Below are 22,141 nucleotides of genomic sequence, written 5' to 3' on the forward strand. Positions count from 1 at the left end.
CAAGATGCCAAAGATAAATTTCACCTTCTTCACCTGCTTGTTCAGGGTCGTGTCAGTCTCAGTGAAGGATGTATTATTTTCCAATTTCACAACCTATCATTCTTACCTTTTTCTTTTCTTTCCTGGCTTTTCATTCTTCTCTGTTCAGTAAAACCCTTCTGGCACTTGCTCTCATGGGAACATTCGCTGTTAGTCAAATCCTTCATTCCTTCAGGGAAACAAAAGCAAATCAATATATGATATTAAACAACCTGGAAAACCCTAGTGATTTAACTCTTCCCATAAATCGGCCAGCCCTGCAGCTGTGGATGGTCTCACTTTTCACATCTGTCATTTTCTCTCTCTTCTCTTAGCTGCCTCCTGATGTCTCCCTTGGATTGGCTTGGAGAGCAAGGAAACAATAGCTTGGGGGGAAAAAATGCCACGAAGTAGAGTGCTCCCCACTGCTGAAGACAAATAGAAGATGTCATTCAGGATTCCTTCAATTCTAAGTGAAAGAAAACTCATCTTAAGTACAGGCATACTTCAAAAATATTGTGGGTTTGGTTCCAGATGACCACACTTAGAGTTATAATTTTTTTTGCTGGTGGAGGGTCTTGCTTTCAACACAACATCTGTGAAGAGCAATGAAGGGAAGCACAATAAAATGAGGTATGCCTGTAACTAAGGAAGAAAATGTAATGATTCAGGAAACATAAAGTGAAGGAATAGGGATAGCTTCAGAGACAGTTTAAAACTCAGGTTCAAATCATATCTTTGGAAACAATTTATTTCTCTCCATCTCTTGGCTCTACTTTTTGCTGCTTAAGCTTGAATTCAGCCTCCAAGATGAGAACAGAAACTCAAGTCCTATCATCTTGTCAGCTTTATACCCTGCAGGGAAGAACATTACCTTTACTTCAGTATTCCCAGCAAAAGGCAGTTTCTCTAACTGGCTCTGCTTGGAACACACATACATCTCTGAACCAATTGCTGTGTTAAGGGGGAATAGCATGGTCTGATTGGGTTAGGGCCGTGGTCTGCAAACCATCTGATGAGCCACATGTGGCTCTTTGGCCCCTTGAGTGTGGCTCTTCCACAAAATACCATGGCCTGGTGAATCAATTTTGAAGTAGTGGTGTTAGAAGAAATTGAAGTTTAAAAAATTTGGCTCTCAAAAGAAATTTCAATTGTTGTACTGTTGATATTTGGTTCTGTTGACTAATGAGTTTGCTGACCACTGGGTTAAGGATGGTTTCTATGATCCACACATGGAGTTAGGAGTGGAAGTTTTCCAAAAGCCTATTGGCTGAAAGTAGTAGAGAATGTGCCTTTTAGAAGGGAAATCAGGCTACACTTCCCCCAAAATGGGGAACTGATGTAAGACATTACATACGTAGTGATTATCAGGTTATATTGTATTACTCAGGCCTGTAAACTGGTATTAGTGATATTTATCATTAATGAGAGCTAGGATACTGGCCATCAAGTGGAGGCCCAGAGAAGGAAAAGCCTTGTCCACGCTCACCCAGCATGTGAAAGAGAATACAGCCTCCTGGACTGCTCTCCTTTCTCCTTCATGTTTCACTGTTTCCCCAACCTGCTAAGGAAGAGCTGTTTTCAGAGGCCTGCTGCAGAGGGACGGATGTGTGCTTCATAGAGTGGATGATTAATGGTAACACTGGATCCACAGTAAGGGTGTGATAAGCATTGAAATCAGCTGCAGCCTTTTAGCACCTGCCGATTGAAAGCTATGGGAGGTGTTAAAAGGAAGAATGTGGAGAGAGAAGTGGCTTATTTTGAGGAACAAAGCATAGGGAATTATTTTTTCTTCTTATTTGTTTATTCCATCTATCTACCATTTTCAGGGACAGCTTATGGGGTATAGAAAGAGACAGGATAGGGCAGAAAAATGAGTATGAGCTTTTAGTACAGAGATCTGAGTTTTCCTCAATCTGCTTTAGGCAGAGCCACCCTCTTCTCTGTGCCTCTGTTTCTCCATTTGGTAAAGTGAAGCAGTTGGATAACCGAGATCATCCATGACTGAATGTTCTCTAGTTGTATCTGGAGTGGTCATTTATGTGAACAGAGCATGGTTCTTTGATGCCTTGTCACTATTGCATCCCACAGAACCCGAGGCTCAGAGCCTGCAGAGAACAACTGCAGGGCAACAATCTTTCTTTGGAGGTGTGCCAGTCTGAGTTCCTGGCACTTAGTAGGCACTTGGGAAATATTTTTAGAATAACTAAATGTGGTTTAGCAGAAGCCTAGCAGAACCCTATGAGAATAATTTTACTCCTTTTAAAGTTACTTCTTTAGGTCTTTGAAAGTCCTACACATTTGGGTCTTCTTTTAAAACCATTTAAGGATTATTCACATTTTAAGCTCAATGTAAATGCCATCTTGTTTTAAAAAATATATTTTTATTGACTTCAGAGAGGAAGGAAGAGGGGGAGAGAGAGAAACATCAATGATGGAAAAAAAATCATTGATTGGCTGACTCCTGCATGCCCCCTACCAGGAATCAAGCCCACAATCCAGGCATGTGTCCTTGACTGGAATTGAACCCGAGACTCTTCAGTCTGCAGGCCAATGCTCTATCTACTGAGCCATATTTGCAAGGGCAAATACTGTATTTTGATTGATGGAAAGCCTGGGATTTCTTCTTGAAGGTAGGTGCAGGAAAGAAATAGATAACCAGAAGATTCTTAGTGCAAAAAACCCAATATGGTATATAAGTTGGGTCTCTAAACAATGAAAAAATTATATTGTAAAATCTTACCAGCACCCATGTGAAATTGGAAATATATTGAACACCAATCTATTTTACCTGTGAATGAGGTTTTTGGAGGCATATGTCTAAGGAAGGGATTGTTGGGACATGGTGTAGCCTCATCTTCAACATTATTAAATGTTGGGTCAAGTCTCCAAAGGATTGGTATCAATTTGCACACTTTATACTTTTCCCTCACCCCAAGCAGTGTGTGAGCGATCATTCACCAAGTGATGTTAATCAGTTCCATGAAACGCCTAATTCCCTTTACTTATACCATGACCTATACTCTTATTCAAAATCCAACAGTCCTCCTGACACAGATTATTGAAGAGGAAGGGAGGTGAAAGAAACAATCTTTGGGGACATTTAACTTGAGTTAGACAAAAACACAGAATTCTTTTGGAGCTAGCATTATGCAGACTTTGAAATCTGATGAATTTTAATCTGGCACAGCCATTTACTAGTTGCATGACTGTACATAACATAGTTTTTCCCTCTTGATTCCTTTTTTCCCCCCTCTGTCAAATGGGTATGGTAGTTGTATTTACTTCATGGGTTATTTGAAGGATTAGATTATCTAATTTTTGTAATATACTTAACCTAGTGGTGCTGGTCTGTTGTAGTGGTCAATACACAATAGGTTTATCATTATTACAGGTGACATTCCCCAGTCATTACCACTGTTTTCATCCCTTGAGAGCATCCTTTTCAGCCTGGAAGCTCACATTTAAAAAAAAAATTATTACTGAATTAAAAAAAAATATTCTATTGATTTTTTTACAGAGAGGAAGGGAGAGAGATAGAGAGCTAGAAACATCGATGAGAGAGAAACATCGACCAGCTGCCTCCTGCACACCCCCCACTGGGGATGTGCCCGCAACCAATGCACGTGCCCCTGACCGGAATCGAACCTGGGACCTTTCAGTCCGCAGACCGACGCTCCACCACTGAGCCAAACCGGCTTCAGCTCACATTTTTTTTTTTTTTAAATGCTGAACAAATTTACAAATTATACAGCACTTAATTCTTTATTCGCTTTTAGTATCAAGACCATCTGTGACTGCTAACCAGCTACTGACTGAAAGGAAAGGAAGGAAACAGTGTTGACACTGTAGATTGTATAATTACACCCAGAACAAGGAAACTCTGTTTTTAGTTAGCCATTGTGGCTTCTTCACATGTAAATGTGCAATTTCTATCAGGTTTTCAGACATATTTTCTCTCCCTGGTGATCTCCAGGCTGTGACCCTGATTTAGACCTATTTTTGTGTTTCCTAGATGGGAAAACTGAGGTACAAAGAAGAGCAATAAATTTCTAATTGTTTCTTCATGTAATCACACTCACTCACTTACTGACCCAATTAGTCACACATATGACTAATTGGAATAGGGACATCTGGTTATCTATTGCTGCATAACAAACCTCAAAGTTCAGTGGCTTTGAACAGCAATTTATCTTCTCTCATGTTTTTGTGGGTTGAATGGGCTCAGCTGAGTGGTTTTCTCTTGGGTTTGTTAATGCTCAGATGGTGGCTGGGGCTGCAGGCATCTGAAGGCTCGAGTGGATTGGATATTCAAGTCAGTTCTCTCACATGGTTGGCAATTAAGGTTGGGTGTTGACTAGAGTGCTTGCACTGGTCTCTGTGTGTTTTTGGATGTCTGACAGCATGGTGGCTGGGCTCTGAGAGTGAATACCGTATTTTCCGGCGTATAAGACGACTTTTGAACCGAAAAAAAGCCTGCTCAGATTGGCCAGAGTCAGAGAGGCGGTCTATTAAAAAAAGAACTGGTGTTGCCTCGGAAGTGGGGGGTAGTCTTATACAGCGAATATAGGCCTAAACCTATGTTTTAACTGTAAAATTAGGGGGGTCGTCCTATACGCCGGAAAAATACGGTATCTCAATTGTGTTCCAAGAGAAAGGAAACAGAAATTGACAGGCCTATTAAGGGCTGAGGCTCCTTTACTTTCACAATATTCTTCTGGCCCCTGCAGTCAGCCCCACCAAGGATCAAGGATATCAAGTAGATCACACTAATTTTTGATAAGGGGGTGGTAAAGTTAGTTTGCAGAAGAGCTTGTGGGAAGAGAGATGTTGCAGTTATCTTTGAAAAGCATAATGGTTTCTGTCATGGTAAGTATTTTTTTTTTCTTCCTCCCAAGGATTTACAAAGATCTGTGGTCACCTGCTGAGGAAAGTGGAATTGTGACCTTTTCTCTCCAACTCTGCCAATTCTGGGGGCAAAAAAGCAAAGGCAGCTTAATCTTTGTGGTCCCTGGCAAAGCAGGACAATTAAATGTTTTTTTTTTTTTTTTGTTTTTTTTTTTTAAATACCTTACTTGAACCACAATGTACATGCTAATAAGGATAGAATTAAAAAACAAAAAACAAAAATAAACTTGTTTTGGGGAAATGTTCATAATGAAACATCCTGTCCTTGAATTATTAAAAACAATGTAGAGTAAGAATTGCTTAATTTAGTAAAGAATTTCAAAGCAAACCATTCTTTTCTTTTAACTTGAATTTGCTGAAAGCATTCCAAGAATTTTATTACCAACATGACTTCAGAATGTAATTGTGTAATCAGTAATGCATCTGACACCTTTGGAGAGATTTAGGTATACTTAGAGCAAGAAAAATATGTACTATTCTATCATTTTTAAGATTGCGTAAAGGACACTGCCCTGCTTTGCTGAATGGGTTTTTCTTTTCTTTTAATGATGTTGTATGGCTGAAGTCACAAAGTAAGAACCAACATTTATTAATATTAGGTCTGTGGATAAAAAATATGGTTTAGAGTTATCAAGGTTTGAATCCTGATGCCGCCTCTTACTATGTATGTTTTTTTCAAACAAGTTACATAACTAAAATCTCAAATCTTCATCTATAATATGGGAATAAGTATGTCTATGGCATAAGGCTGCTTTGACTCCTCAATGGGATAATGTATGTAGAAGGTCTGGGATGGGGCAGTAGGTTAGGTTCCTTTATCTTCCCATCTGATTTTGTGGGAGTGCTTGATTTTGTGAGTGGTTAGCTCAAATGCTCAGATTAAGATTCATCTTAGGTGTGTTTGCTGGATGCAGGCCAGGGTTGGTGAGGGAGCTAGAGTGTCCATTTTTCACATAAATGCACCAAGCAAAGTGTCAGTTCAGGGAACAGACACCCTACATACTTAGAAAGGCTTGAATTAGTAGTTATAAGCTACATTCTTAAATTGATGAACCTTTCTTGTATTATTTGGAGGGACAAAAGTTGACTTAGGAAGAGGAGTTAGGAAAACATCTTTGTAATCTGAGAGGGTAGTGATCTCAGCATAATTGGTGAGATCATAATCCTAGATTTGTTCTGTTTTGTCATAATCCTAGATTATAGTCTCAGCGTGGCAGGGAGAATTTAAAAATGATCTTTCAATCACCCTCACTTTTGTAAAATTTCCTGAGTGTGGGTAAAATGTGTAACTAGGATGGGTTATCACTCACTGACTAGGTTATATGGCAATAGGGATTTTGCAGATACATGTAAAGTAACTCATCAGTTGACTTTGAATTAATCAAAAGGATGAGCGTTATCTACCATATGAATTCTTTAAATCTGTTTCTAGAAGTTAGAGATGGCGAAAGAGTTCCAAAGCATGAGGAAGAGTAAAGGTGAGAAGAATTCCCTATTGCTGGCCTTAAAGGGGGCCACATGGCAAGGACATTATAAGTGAGGGTCACTGAAGGGTCATTTTTGAATTCTCTGACTCAGGGAACTGAGAGAAACCCTTGGCCAATAACTAGCAAGAAATGGGGACCTCAGTCCTATAACCTGAAGGAACTATATTCCCTTTTTATAATTTTATTTTTCAATAAAAGTTTACATTAACATTTTGTATTAGTTTTAAGTGTACAGCATAATGGTTAGATAATCATATACTTTACAAGGTGTTTCTCCCGATGTTTCCAGTACCTACCTGGCACCATCTATAGTTATTACAATATCATAGACTCTGCTCCCTATGCTATACTTCCGCATAACTATTTATTAACTACCAAGCTGTACTTCTGAATCCACTCACCTTTTCTACCCAGTCCCTTCAAGGAATTGAATTCTGCATCCAGTCATGTAAACTTGAAAGTGGACCATGGACTATAAAAAGGAAGGCAGCCCATCTAGCATCTTCATCTCCATCTGATGATTCAGTGAGCAGAGCTCAGCCATGATGTGTCTGGACTTTTTACCTACAGAAACTGAGATAATACATTTATGTTGTTTTAAGCCACTGAGTTTGTGGTAATCTGTTGTGCAGCAATATAAAACTATTATGCTCAGTAATTCTCACTGAGAATTTAAATTATTTCCTTTCTGTACTTGTCAGTTTCCTGATCTTTAAGTAAGAGGATTTTCTAGTTATTACACTGGTGCTCTTATTAATTGTGTATCAGAATCGCTAGATTCTGAGGCAGCCTAAATAGCAGATTCTGATTTTATTTTTTTTATTTTTTGCATTTGAATAAAGTATTTATTGTTTCCTTCTGGGGGAAAAACAGGAAGTTGTGGAAACATACTACATTTGACAGCCCACATTAATTCGTGGTTGGTCCTAACCCCAGGTTTAAACAGAACCATAAGTCTAGTATGTCAATAAATCAAATGCATAATTGTTTCATTTCTATTAATGATACCCAAACTTTGTTTTAAATGTTTGCATTGGGAGAGAATCCAAGATGGCTGCCCAGGTAAACACCTAGCCGCAGCCGCACACAACAATTTCAATAAAATACAACTAAAATATAAAATGGACATTACCCAGAACTACAGGAAAGTCGACTGACTGGAAATTCTACAACGAGAAGCAAGGAGAAAACCAGAAGGAAGCGCGGAGGAGCTGTAAAAGCCTAAGGTACGGAGACACGCGGCACGCGCACGTAGAGGACAGAGCCGGAGAGGAGGAAGGCTGAGTGCCTGGCTGGCGTTCCCTAGCGGGAAGGAGATAAAAGCTCCGACTGTGCTGGGCCCCAGTTCTGACTGCTCTGAACTCCAGTTCTAGGCCAGACCCCGGGGACCCAGGCTCAAACAGAGGGAGCCGGGCTGTAAGGCGGGACTCCGGGGAAGCAGTGAAAGGAGGTCCTGGCGGCGTGCACATTGCTCACAGAGAAGGGAAGGTCGGCTGTGCTGTGGAATTGCCCTGGTGGAAGGAGACAGGGGCTCCAGACTGCTCTGAACGCCACCTCCAACTCCACTTCCAACTGAACTGAACCACAATACCGGGCTCATTGGGGGAGAGCCTACTGTTTGGTAGCAGGTGAAAATCGAGGGCACCTTTCTCTCAGAGGCGCTTGCAGTGAGTACTGAAGGACCCTGAGACCCAGGAGCCGCATAGGGCGGGGCTGATGGAAGCCAAGGCTGTAGGCTCCACCCTGATACTCCGCCCCATCTGTAGCTGCGAAATGCGACAACGAAATAGATCACAAACGAAAGAAATGGAGGACAAAAAGCGACTGGATATAGAGTTCAAATCTACGCTTATAAGGTTTTTCAAGAATTTCCTAGAAAAGATGGATAAGACCTATGAGGATATGAAAAGAGATCAACTAGAATTAATAAGGAATCAACAAGAAATGATAAGGGATCAACAAGAAATGATAAGGGATCAACAAGAAATAAAGAATACATTGTCTGAAATAAAAAATATTATACAGAGTCCTAAAAACAGAATGGAAGATCGCAAGAATCAAGTCAAAGATTTGGAACATAAAGAGCCAGAAGACACTCCTCCACAGAAGCTAGAAGGCAAGAGAATCCAGAAAATTGAAGATAATGTAAGAAACCTCTGGGACTACTTCAAGCGAACCAACATCAGAATTATGGGGGTCCCAGAAGATGAGAGAGAGCAAAATATCGAAAACATACTGAAAGAAATAGTGACAGAAAACTTCCCCCACCTGGTGAAAGAATTAGACATACAAGTCCAGGAAGCACACAGAACTCCAAACAAAAGGAGTCTAAAGAGGACCACACCAAGACACATCATAATTAAAATTCCTAGAGCAAAAGACAAAGAGAGAATATTAAAAGCAGCAAGAGCAAAGAAGGTAGTTACCTATAAAGGAGCACCTATACGATTGTCAGCTGACTTCTCAACAGAAACCATGCAGGCCAGACGGGAATGGCAAGAAATATTCAAGGTGATGAATAGTAAGAACCAACAGCCAAAGATAATCTATCCAGCAAAATTATCACTCAGAATCGAAGGTCAGATAAAGAGCTTCACTAATAAAAAAAAAGCTAAAGGAGTTCATCACCACCAAACCAGAATTATATGAATTGCTGAAGGGGGTTCTTTCAGAAGAGAAAGTAAATAAAGATAAAAATTATGAACAACAAATACGTAACTATTAATATCAACAAGTGAATGTAAAAACCAAGTAAAGTTAAAAAAAATCTGATGAACAATATTAACTGTTGAATATAATAGAATCAGAGGTATGGAAAAGGAGTGAACTGATGATTCTTGGGGAAAAGGGGAGAGGGGGATGTGGGAAGAGACTGAACATAAACTGTGCACGTATGGATGAGGACAATGGGGATTGGGGAAAGGGCAGAGGGTGGGGTGGGAGCCTGGTGGAGGAGAGCAGTGGTGGTGGGGGGGGGGTAGAAAGGAACATTTGTAATAATATGAACAATAAAAATTTATTAAAAAAAATAAATGTTTGCATTGGCATCTCTTCAGATTCAGACTTGTTCTATTGAACTTACCATTTGTTTCCTATTTTTTCCTTGAAAATATTTGCTGTGTGTTCTGCTCCCTCTACAGATACTTAGGTCAATTCCTACATGTTTACCCTGTCATCCTTGAACTCTAGCTCATTTAGTTTGGGGCACTAAAGTAGCCCCGATTCATAGGAGCCCACAGACCTTTATTCTTCATGATTTTTATCTTCGGGAGGTAGTAGTATAGTGGATTTGGTGACAGTAACAGTCGTAGTTACTGTCACAGAAGTGGGTGGGAAGAGTCTCTTTTGGTTGTTGCTTTTCTTATCTTTGAGGGGAAAGTTTCAAAAGTTCCCTTAAAGTTTTTCAGAGATGGGAGAACATCTTACATGACTTTCTCTATGTTCCTTTGCATTTTGGATATAATGGCTTAAATTTATAGAACTAGGTGCAGAGTGCAATAAAGGCTACTGATTAAGCTGAGGAAAGCTATGTTGGAACTTACGTCATTTGAAAGCTTTAGTCTCAGAACGTGACCTTTAGTCTGTGGACTCCAAATAAAAAGAGGCAGGAATAAAAGAATTAAGAATGTAATAGGGAAGAATGCCCTGCCTGCCCATCTCTGAGCTAGAGCTAGTTTTGTCTTACTATTTATTCGTTTTGATAATAAGCCACTTATTTAAAAACATCTCTATCTTTAAGTAACTAAACTCACTTTATGTAGTTTTAAATTAATCGTAAGATCTGGTTAAGGTGACTAAAATAGCTGTCCCCCCATATCCAATTGTGAAAATAAGCACATAGATGTAAGTTGGTGGCCTTTAGGGGCTTTGATTCCCAATTTACTAGGTGTGACTGCTGAAATGATGAGGATCTTAGTTAATATTTTGGGGTAGGGACTGTGAGGCCTCAGAGAGCCCACATGCTGTGGAAAAGGGTTTTGTAGAGAGAGTCAGATGTCATGGGAGTAAGGCTGGGGGCTGCATTGTTAACAGGTTTTCTCAGGTGACTCTGATGGTTGTGGGCAGGAAGTCAGTCTTGGTGTTTATCCTGAAATAGTGATTACAGCCTCCTCTGGCACTGATGGCGGAAAGTGATCAGGATGACTTTTTTTTTTCTTCTGTTGTGAGAGTCATAGTTATGTAAATACAGGGCAGGCCAATTATTAGCCAAATATCACTGCAGCTGAAGACGCAAATCCAAGGTTACACAGTATAGAAGAGGTAGATCTGGATTTTGAACCCTGGTCTCTGCCATTTCCAGTTGGAATATTAATAGATGCCATGAAACAGAGCATCTATTCATTTCTGTGTCTGCAGCACCAAACATACCATCCGGCACATGGTAGATGGATAGGAAACATATTTTCATGATTAAATGTCTTCTTTCTGTCCTCTGGACCCCCAACCCAATGCAGAGCAGTTTTTGTGATAGTGGGGAGGGAGAAGGTGGGAGCTGCTGAGAGCCTTATTTCAGGGCAAGACACCCCCACCTCCTTATGGTGCTTTTTGCCTCATTCTCTGTCTATTCAAAGTCTGGAACTGTTGCATCCCGTCCACACCCCAACTGGGGACTAAACCTGCAACCTGGGTATGTGCTCTGACCAGGAATAGAACTTTCAACCCTTTGGTGCACAGGACAGTGTTCTAACCAACTGAGTCATACTGTCCAAGGCTAAAACATTTTTCCTCTTTTCCACCCCTTGATATCTTCTCCATCTTTAATTTTCACTGGTTATAACACAGTTGTTTTTTTTTTTTTTTTGAAGATCAATCTGATTTCAGTATGAATTTTTTCAAATTCCAACTTTTTGGTCTTTAATAATAGCTAACACTTTTGTACCAAGACTTAGAGGCCAGGCTTATTAATATGTGTGAAGTGCTTTATAAAGTTTGACTTGTTTAATCCTCTTAAAAATTCATTAAGTTGTAGTTATTATTACTACCTCTTTTACAGATAACGATAGTGAGGCTTCAAAAGATTTTCTAAATGAACCAGGTAATATTTCAGACTGGGCTGTGTCCAAATAGTGACCGAAAGTGAAATTGCTAAGCATGTTTATTTCTCCTCTTTATCAGTATCTCTGAGCCTTGTATTTTGCAAATTAAAAAAAAAATAAAGGTCAGTGCTGAGAAGGTCTGGGTGATATGAGTGTTAGGAGTCCCTCATTCCCTTTTGTAGTCTTTACAAGCTCTAACATTCCTTCCTACCTGCCCCAACTCTACCAGAAGATTCATTCCCTCATCCAGGCAAGACTCATCTAACCTTTTCAGAGAAAACAATGCTTTTAATCAGATTCACACTAAAGGGAGAATGACTGGTAGCTAGACCCAATGTATTTTGTAACAATGTGTTTACATTTTCGAAGTGGATGCCCCTTAATAAAAATAAAAAGCTCTTTCGAGGAGCATTTCTGTGGCGCTAACTGGAGGCAGAGGACCTCTTCCTAGCACTTGTGAAATAATCTTGTGTCTAAGATGAAGGGCAAAGATCTAGCTGACAAGGTCCTGGCAGTTCTTTACAATTGTTTCCTTTTCCTGCAATTTGAAAGGCAGGCTGGTATATGTTATCTTCTCCAAACTCTGCCCCACCTCTGTGGCAAGGTGGTTGTGTCATCTATGACCCGTATTTTACCTCTGAGGAAACCTGCCTCAGAGAAGTTTGTAGCTTCCCCACGATTGCATAGAAGAGCCAAGATTTAGATGTGTGTCTTCTAATTTCAAAAGCTGGGTCCAGTCTTGCTGTAATCCCCAAAACTACAAACAGGATTCAGGGAGGTGGGTGATGATAAAAGACAGCAGCTGGCAGAGGGAAAGCACCTCAGGGAAGCCTAAACAGCAGAGAGAGGAAAGCAAACATTAAAAACCCATGGATAAAAGAAAAGGAGAGAAAAGAAAGAAAGCCATTTAGAATGCTCATTGAGTGGGTGCCGTGCATAATGTAATAAGCCATCTGCTGTGATCGGCTCACTTCCCTGCTCTCCGCAGGTGCCTGTCTGAGATTTGGGGAGCTCAGCTGCTAAGCTGTTTTTCTTGGGAGGCAAAGTTTGAGAGAGTGTGTTCCATTGTGTGTTTCTTTGTGTGTTTTGAAGAGTCTGGGATGGGTCCTTAGTATCTTTTTCCCCTGGTAGTAAACAAATAGATTTGACAACATTGGGGGCTTCATTGAAAACACAACAATCAAAATGTTTTTCTGCTGCTTCCTGGGACCTGAATTCTAGGCTAACTTTCCTACCTACCACTTGAGCAAATCTTACCCAGCTGGTGTCCTCAGGACTCTGCTTCCTGCTGTGTCAATAAATTTGTCAGACAAATGAATTCTTCCATAGCTAAAAACCTGTGTCAGGCTCTGTTGTAAGAACATCCATGCTCTTGTGGACACTGTGGTTTAGTAGAGAAGGTTGCTAGGAAGCAAGAAAACAAATAAATGTGAATTTCAGAACCTGATACGTGGTCAGAATGATATAATGCAAGGTGTTTTGTTTGGGTGCTCAGGGGATCAGCGCTGAGGAGGCAGCGTGTGAGCTTACACTTGAATGATGAGAAGGAGCAAGTTGTGGAAGGGCTGGGGGAGGCATGCTCCAGGCAGGGAGAGCTGTGTATGCCAAGGCTTGGAGTATGTAAGGAACAGAAGGTCAAAGAGGAGAGAGTAATCAAGATGAGGCTGAGAGTAGAAGAAGCCGAATAATTGAGGTCCTTACAGACAAGGGCAACCAGCTAGATGCTATGATCTGATTTACATTTAGTTGTGACACCCAGTCTTTGGATATTGTTAGAGTTGGAGGGTGCTTTAGATCTCAGAGGGAATGTTCTAAGGTTCCAGGACTGGTTAGTGACAGAGGATAAACAGCCTCCATTGTATTTTTTTATTTCTGACATGTCAGTAGTAATATCCTTTCTTTCATGCCTGATTTAAGTAATTTGAGTCCCCCTTTCCTCTTTTTTATTATTTTGACTTGCTACAGGTTTGCCAATTTTGCTGATATTTTCCATAACAAACTTTTGATTATATTGATTTTCTCTATCCTCCCTCCTCCTCCCCCATTCTCTGTTTCATGTATTTCAAGTCTAACCTTTATTGTTTCCTTCCTTCTGCTTGCTTTAGTTCTTCTAATTGCTTTAGTTTTGGTTTGTTTGTTTTTCTCCCCAGATCCTCAAAGTGGAAATTTAGGGTATTTATTTAGGATTTTTCTTCTTTTTTAACATAGGTATTTATAGCTACAGATTTCCTTCTAATCACTGCTTTTCCTGCATTCTGTAAGTTTTGATTTGTTGTGTTTTTAGTGGAGCCCCCAATGTAGTCACATCTCTTTGTTATCCACTGTACTGCTGGCTTTTGGACACTAGGACCCTGCTCTGGGGAAGGATGGAAATAGCCCCACGTTAGAATGTTACAGACTCTCCTCTCTAGCTGAGGCATGGTAGTTTTTTTAGGACAGAGGATTTTCAGATTATTGTTTGGCTTTGGGTAATTAAAAGAGTTCTGAAATGGTTGTTTGCAAACCTTTGCCCACCTTTTCCTGTTTTAGAAGGAGAGGGAGTTCCCTGAGAACTTCACTATGCAGTAACTTCCTGAAGCTACCCAGCTAGTAAGTAGTGAAGCCAGCTAACCCTTTAGAACTTGTTGTCTGTCTGTTACCTTTGACTCAGATGTCTTCCTTGGGAAACTTCTTCACCTCATAGTCCGTGGCTCGAGAGCCACATGTGGCTCCTTGGCCCCTTCATTGTGGCTCAGCGTTAGAACCACTTCTTTAAAATAGATTTGCCCAGGCAGAAAACTGACTTCTGCGCATGGGCCACGAAGTTTCAATTGCATTGTATTTTGTGGAAGAGTCACTCTCAAGGAACTAAAGAGCTGCATGTGGCTTGCAAGCCGCAGTTTGCCGACCACTGCCCTAGTCAAATCTCTCCTATTTAGTGAGGACTCCCTGGCCAACTTCTGTCTGCTGCTTGTGTTGTCAATTCCCTGTTAGCCTGCTCTCTGCCTTTCCCATCACCATATCATTTTAAAACATACCAAATATTTATTATGTTTACCATCTGTCTCCTCCTGCTGGAGGTCAGTGCCATGGAGCAGTAATCCTTGTTGATTTTCTCTGCTAGGTGGGTTTTAAAAAAAATTAAATTAATTTTTCCCCCAATACCATTTGTCCCTTCTATGCCCTCTTGTCCCCCCCAAGATCACCACACTGTCAAGACCATGAGTTCTTTTTTCTTTTTTGATTAATCTACCCACCCCTCCCCCAACTTCCCTTCCACTCTCTCCCTCTCCTACTCCCCCAAAGAAAAGCTGTCTGCCTGCTCTCTATCTATGAACCTGTCTCTATTTTGTTGGTAGTTCATACCCTACTCCAGGCCCACTGAGTCAGAAACTCTAGGATGGTGTCAGGAAATCTATGTTTTAACAAGCCCTCTAGGCAAGTCAAATGCACACCAAAGCCTGAAAACCAAGGAACTAGATGATCCCTACAGTCTCCCAGCCCTGACTGTTAGGCACATTCTTGTGCTCCATTATGCTCTGCTTGGGGCTCTGCAGTGATTGTCCTATTATTCTCATTATAGGTCTCATGATTAATGGGCTTCCAGAAACCTGCCTTTCTCAGTTTCCAGAGAACCACCTATACCTGCCCCCACCTGCACCTGGCCCCATCAGTTACTCTGACTGACCCTTGCAAGAGACATAAATATCTCACTCCCCCTACTCTGCCCTACTAATGCTGTTTTGGTCTCAGTCCTTCTCTAGCAGATGCAACAATACATGTATAATTCTTTACCTCTTTTGGCCTTGTGCATTCCTCCTTTGGCAACTCTAACCCTGAATGCCTGTTTGCTTATATATCCTGTTGGATAACATGGACCTGGTATGGGATTCTCAGAGAAAGGAGTGAAAACTGGGTGAAAAGACCTTTCCTGATTGCTTCCCTCCCTTTTGAAGACTCTAATGCCTCTGTTTCATCTCTTCTTTCTCTGTGTCCTCTGGTGACAGGAGCTTATTAAGATGGGGGATTTTCCACAGTCCTGTTTTAGAGGTCTTGGCAAGGAGTTTTAATTGCCAGACTTCACACTGAGGATGTTAACATTTATTAAAGTCAGCTCCTCTGATTGCCTTTTAACAAGGCGGCAACTGTGCATTGGAGATAACGCTGGGCACAGCCCTGTGGGGCCTCTAAGGGAGCTTAAAATAATCAGGCCTGGGGAAGAGAGGAAGGCAGCTTGGGGCAGCCTGAGGGAGACACAGCATTGGCCCTTGCCTGGCGGGTGGGGGTGAGAGATGAAGCTCTTACTCTGGACCCCAGCCTCTTTTGTAGTGTAGATTTGAATTCTATCACTTACATAAGTTTCCCAGTGAGATATAGGAGCAGATAAACAATGTACTACTGTATTGGGTGCAGAGAGCAGAAAAGCATAAGAGGCCCTGATCTAATCCGATTTGGTTGCATCTGCAGTAGGCCTTGGCTCTAGGCCCTTCTCTCTCTCTGGCACCTGTTGGCTAGCATGCCACATCCATAGTTTTTGAATGGTATTCTCCTTGTCATTGGGTCAAAGACTTGTAGATTGAAGGATTCTCACTTTCCTGGGGGTGATCGGGAGCTGAGCAGTCTGTGCTTTCTTCTTCCCTACCTGGAGTGGCTCTGATGTCATCTGATAATGTTATGAAGGTCTGAAAAACATTCCCTCAGAGTGAAAAAAAAAATAACACTGTTGAAAACCCCTGTACTTGACGACTGTTATTTCTGGGAACTGAACTCATTGCTCCCTTCCTGTTCCACCTGCTCCTTCTCTGGATTCCCCATTCTTGGCTCATCTCTCTTTGTCCCAAGATCCCAACTGTCATTACATGTTGCTGAGTCTCCTCCCCTGCAGGTCCACAATTGTCTCCTCTTCCTTCCCCTTCAGTGTTGTCATAGCTTAGGTTGGGACTCAGATTGGAGGCTCCAATCTGGTCATTTTGATTCCAGTTCTACCCTCTCAAATACTTCTTCCCTGACCAGAGTGATCTTGCCGCCCGATACCATCACTCTGAGCCAGTACCTCACCTTTGCCCACCAAGTCCAAGCTCCTAGATTCTGGGCTCTGGAGTTCTCTGTGAATTGTGCCATCATGCCAGCCTTACCATTACTTCTTGCCCTCTTTGCTCAGCCTAACCAAATTTATTTCTGGTTTCCTCAACACCTTTCAAGGGTCAGCTCAGGTGTCACATCTTTGCCGAAGAAGCCTTTCCTGACTGCAGTGAGTGTAAATAATTCTCTCACCTGCTGGTGACTCTGGTAAACTTGTGTCCCTCAAGATTATGATTGCTTGTGTAATTGTCTTATCTACAAACCTGTGAGTTCCTTAAGGCTATAGTGAGCATAGATGAGTTAACTCTGTACCCATATGTGGCAGGTACTTCATCAGACCTCTCACTGAATTCTGCAGGGATCCTTCAAGAACCCCATTTCATTCCCTGCATACCCATATTTTCACAGTGCAGTGAATTTGCCTAAAGGTTAGTGGTCCAAGTGTCAGTGAGGCTGCCACGTTGGTAAAATGTGATGAGCAGCCAGGTGGGCACTGAAGGGATGTGTTTCTGAGTGATTCTTCTCTTTAATTGCTCTGTGACCTTAGGTTAGTCATTTGGCTACTAATTTAGTTTTTTTGTGTATATCGACAACATAATGTCTTTGGCACACAATGATTGAGGTTCTCCAGCAAGTTCTACCTTCATGTAGCTCACTAATAATTACTTATCAAATTGTTCAACATGTGCCCGGCATGGTGCAAAGTCTCAGCTCTACCCACCTTGTTTTATCTAATTCCCTAAACAATCCAAGGAGATAAATGTAATTACCCCCATTTCCTGGGGACTCAGAAACATGTAAGTTACTTATGTGAGGTCACACTGGTAGAACTGGGATTCAAACCCATTATGGGAATAATGAAGAAGATGATGGTAATATCACTACAAGAAAAATATGTTCAAGGGAGAGTTGGTCATTCATATGCATTGCCATGGGCCAACGGGCACCGGTTCACCTCTCATCTTAGTTATGCACTCTCCTTTTCCTCTGTGCTCTGGCCACATCACCTTCTTGCGCTTCCATGCACATGCCAAACTTGTTGCTACGTCAGGGACTTTGCAGTTGCTGTTCCCTCTGCATGAATGCTCTTCTGCTTCCCTTTAAAAAAATATACCGTATTTTCCGGCGTATAAGACGACTCCCTAATTTTCCAGTTAAAACATAGGTTTAGGCCTATATTCGCTGTATAAGACTACCTCCCACTTTCGAGGCAACACCAGTTCTTTTTTTAATAGACCGCCTCTCTGACTCTGGCCAATCTGAGCAGGCTTTTTACTAGAACACAGTGTAGCTTTGGGTACAGAACATGTATAATTTGCATGCATAAAAAGCCTGCTTGTATTGGCTGAGTTAGAGAGGTGGTCTATTAAAAAAAGAACTGATGTTGCCTCGGAAGTGGGGGGGGGGGTAGTCTTATACAGCGAATATAGGTCTAAACCTATGTTTTAACTGTAAAATTAGGGGGTCGTCTTATACGCCGGAAGTTACGGTATATATTTTATTGATTTAAAAAAATATATTTTATTGATTTTTTTACAGAGAGAAAGAGAGAGGGATAGAGAGTTAGAAATATCAATGAGAGAGAAACATTGATCAGCCGCCTCCTGCACACACACCCCCCCCCCCCCCCACTGGGAATGTACCCACAACCAGGATACATGCCCTTGACCGTAATCGAACCTGGGACCTTTCAGTTTGCAGGCCGACGCTCTATCCACTGAGCCAAATCAGTTTCGGCTCCGCTTCCTTTTTATGGCTTCATCCTTATGGTCCAGCTCAATCATTACCTCCTTGAAATATTCTGACTCCATGTTCAAAATATTTCCCTCTCTCTCCAAGCCACACTCTGTGTCATCATTTTATTAGTTCCTTTTTAGGAGTCTGCATACTTTGTAGTTATTCTCTTCACTCTTTTAATGTTCTTGATTCCCTTCTTCCCTTAAGTTTAGGCAGGGGCTTTAAATGTTTTCTTCCCAGCAGTATCTCCACCTACTGCCTGACAGATGATGATGATGATGATGATGATGATGATGATGATGGTGATGATAAACAAAATGCTTTTTGAATGAACAACCAAATGACTGGAGGATGGCCAGTCCTCACGTGACTTGCTCTATTCCTGACTGGGTGATACTCAATCTCATTGAAAAACCTCGCAAATTTCCTGAACTTCCTTGGGCCTTAGTTTTCCTACCTCTTGAATGAGGGTGCTGGAAGAGAACAGAGGTGAGAAAATGTTTTTAAAGAGAGTATTTTAGGCTTTCTGGGTCATATCATCTTTGTACCAAGTAACCAACTCTGCCAGTGCAGTCTGAAAGAAGACAGAGACAACATGTAAACCAAAGGGCACTCTGTTATAATAAATTTTTATTTACAAAACCAGGTGCCAGCCATGGTTCCTAATCCTTGGATTGGAAGGCCGCTAGAGACCATAATAGCATAGGAGTTTTAAATCCTTCATGGTCTTCTTTTATGGAGCCTTGATTGGCTTAGTTTCTTGGCTTTACTGATGAAAACCCCATTCCTGGCAGGATGTATGTTTGGTACTCTCAAAGAGTGTGGAAAGGAATATAGACTCATGAAAGCTGCATGGCATACCAACAGGTTATAAACAACCTTTGAAAGTTTTCTTGAGATGGTTGTAAATAAACATCCTAAACAGATGAAATAGAGATGACTACAGAATTTGGAGACCAAGCTCCCTTCTTTGAAGACTTGCCTAATCTCCTCCATCCTTACTGTTCCCTCTGGATGCTCTGTCTGTGCTACTCAGATTCTCTCAGTTACATTTCCTACCCACAAGTGCATGTATTCTTTCTACACTGCACTATAATATTCTTGACAACAGAGACTATTATTTCTTCCTTTCCACATGGCATCCAATATTGTTCTGGGCACATAGACATGCTGAATAAACACTCAATTTATATCCTAAGAGCCTCCTGCCCTCATTACACATTGTTCAAGAAGCTTATGCTGCTGTGTGTATAGATCTCAATGGCTTTTTCTTTTGCTAAATTCTGTTGCCTGAGTTGTCTGGGATCTGGGATACCAGATACATATCAACATCATTTACAGTCAGGCCATGTGGCCATGATGGTCAAATGGATATCATCTGATACCTAAAGAGTCATAGAGGCAAGGCAATTGCATAGGAAAGGATTTAAGCCCTGGATGAGCATTTAACACTGTCAAACATCCTGGATTTAACACTGTCACTAACTTGCTGGGGGACTTTAAGCAGCCTCTTAACAAGCTACTTATGCAAGCCCAAATCTCTGTTTCTTTATCTAGGAGGGGATAATAAACATACTCTGAGGGTTTTTATGAACATTAAGTGAAATAATTTATGCAAAGGCATTGGTAAATAGTGAAGTACTATAGTAATAATTATATTACTATAATAAGCCACCATCATCTCTCACCTCCTAACCGGCCTTCCTACTTCCACTGTTGCCCACTGAATCTACTGTCTAACTGACCAGAGTTATCCTCTAAATGTGAATTAGGTCTTAGATTTTGTCACTGCTCTACCAAATCTCCAATGCTCTTATCTCACTCAATGTCCAAGTCCTAATAATAACTAGTAAGGCTCCACAACACCAGGCCCTGTGACCTCTGACCTCATTTCCTATAACTCTCCAGTGGTTGCCAACCAGTGGTCTGTGAGGTCTGAAAGGTTGGTGACCAGTGTGTCTAGCCACACTTTCCTCCTGTTGTTCCCACCTCAGGGCCTTTGCCCATGCTCTTCATGACACCTGGAATGTTCTTCTCCTAGACATCTACATTCAGTGGCTTACTGAATCACTTCCTTCAGGATTTTACCCAAAGGCAAACTTTTTTCTCAGTGAGGCCTTACTTTAAAAAAAAATTAATTAAAAAAAAATTGCATCTAGGGGGAGAATCCAAGATGATGGCATAGGTAACACCTAACTGCAGCCTCACACAACAATTTCAATAAAATACAACTAAAATACAAATTGGACATTACCCAGAACTACAGGAAAGTCAACTGACTGGAAATTCTACAACGAGAAGGAAAGAGAAAACCAGAAGGAAAATCAGAGGAGCTGTAAAAGTCTAAGGTATAGAGGACGGAGCCGGAGAGTAGGGGGAGGCTGAGTGCCTGGTTGGCGTTCCCTAACGGGAAGGAGTTAAGAGCTCCGGACTATGCTGAACCCCAGACCCGAAAGCACTGAACCCCAGTTCTAGGCCAGACCCTGGGGACCCAGGCTCATACAGAGGGAGCCTGGACTGTAAGGTGGAAACACAGGGGAGCAGCGAAAGGAAGTCCCGGAGGCGCGCACATTGCATGCAGAGAATGGGAGGTTGTGCTGCTGGATTGCCCTAGCGGGAAGGAGACAAAGACTGCAGACTGCTCTGAACCCCACTTCCAACCCCACTTCCAACTGAACTGAACCCCAGTTCCGGGCACATTGGGGGAGAGCCTAGACTGTTTGGTAGCAGACGAAACTCGAGAGCACCTTTCTCTCAAAGGTGCTTGCAACAAGTTCTGAAGGACCCTGAGGAATACTGATATTCAGGAGCCTCATAGGGCGTGGCTGACAGAAACCAAGGCTGTAGGCTCCACCCTGAAACTCCGCCCCATCCAAGCTGAACACAGAGACTTTTAAGGCTACCAACTCAGGGAAGCTGTGAAAATGCCAAGGCAAGGAAGCAGATCACAAACGAAAGAAATGGAGGACAAAAAGCAACTGGATATAGAGTTTAAAACCACGCTTATAAGGTTTTTCAAAAATTTCCTAGAAAAGGCCAGTAAGACCTATGAGGATATGAAAAGGGATCAACTAGAAATAATAAGGGATCAACAAGAAATAAGAAGGCATCAACAAGAAATAATAAGGGATCAAAAAGAAATAAAGAATACATTGTCTGGAATAAAAAATATTATACAGAGTCCTAAAAACAGAATGGAAGATTGCAAGAATCAAGTCAAAGATTTGGAACATAAAGAGCCAGAAGACACTCCTCCACAGAAGCAAGAAGACAAGAGAATCCAGAAAGTTGAAGATAATGTAAGAAACCTCTGGGACAACTTCAAGCGAACCAACATCAGAATTATGGGGGTCCCAGAAGAAGAGAGAGCAAGATACCAAAAACATACTGAAAGAAATAGTGACAGAAAACTTCCCCCACCTGGTGAAAGAATTAGACCTACAAGTCTAGGAAGGCACAGAACCTCAAACAAAAGGAGTCTAAAGAGGACCACACCAAGACACATCATAATTGAAATTCCAAGAGCAAAAGACAAAGAGAGAATATTAAAAGCAGCAAGAGCAAAGCAGGTAGTTACCTATAAAGGAGCACCCATACGAATGTCAGCTGATTTCTCAACAGAAACCATACAGGCCAGACGGTAATGGTAAGAAATATTCAAGGTAATGAATAGCAAGAACCTACAGCCAAAAATACTCTACCCAGCAAAGCTATCACTCAGAATCGAAGGTCAGATAAAGAGCTTCACTAATAAAAAAAAGCTAAAGGAGTTCATCACTGCCAAACCAGAATTATATGAATTGCTGAAGGGAGTTCTTTCAGAAGAGAAAGAAAATAAAGAAAAAATTACGAACAACAAGTACATAACTATCAACAAGTGAATCTAAAAACCAA

The sequence above is a fragment of the Pipistrellus kuhlii genome, unplaced genomic scaffold (genome assembly GCF_014108245.1).
Source record: "Pipistrellus kuhlii isolate mPipKuh1 unplaced genomic scaffold, mPipKuh1.p scaffold_m20_p_8, whole genome shotgun sequence".
Classification (NCBI taxonomy): Eukaryota; Metazoa; Chordata; class Mammalia; order Chiroptera; family Vespertilionidae; genus Pipistrellus; species Pipistrellus kuhlii.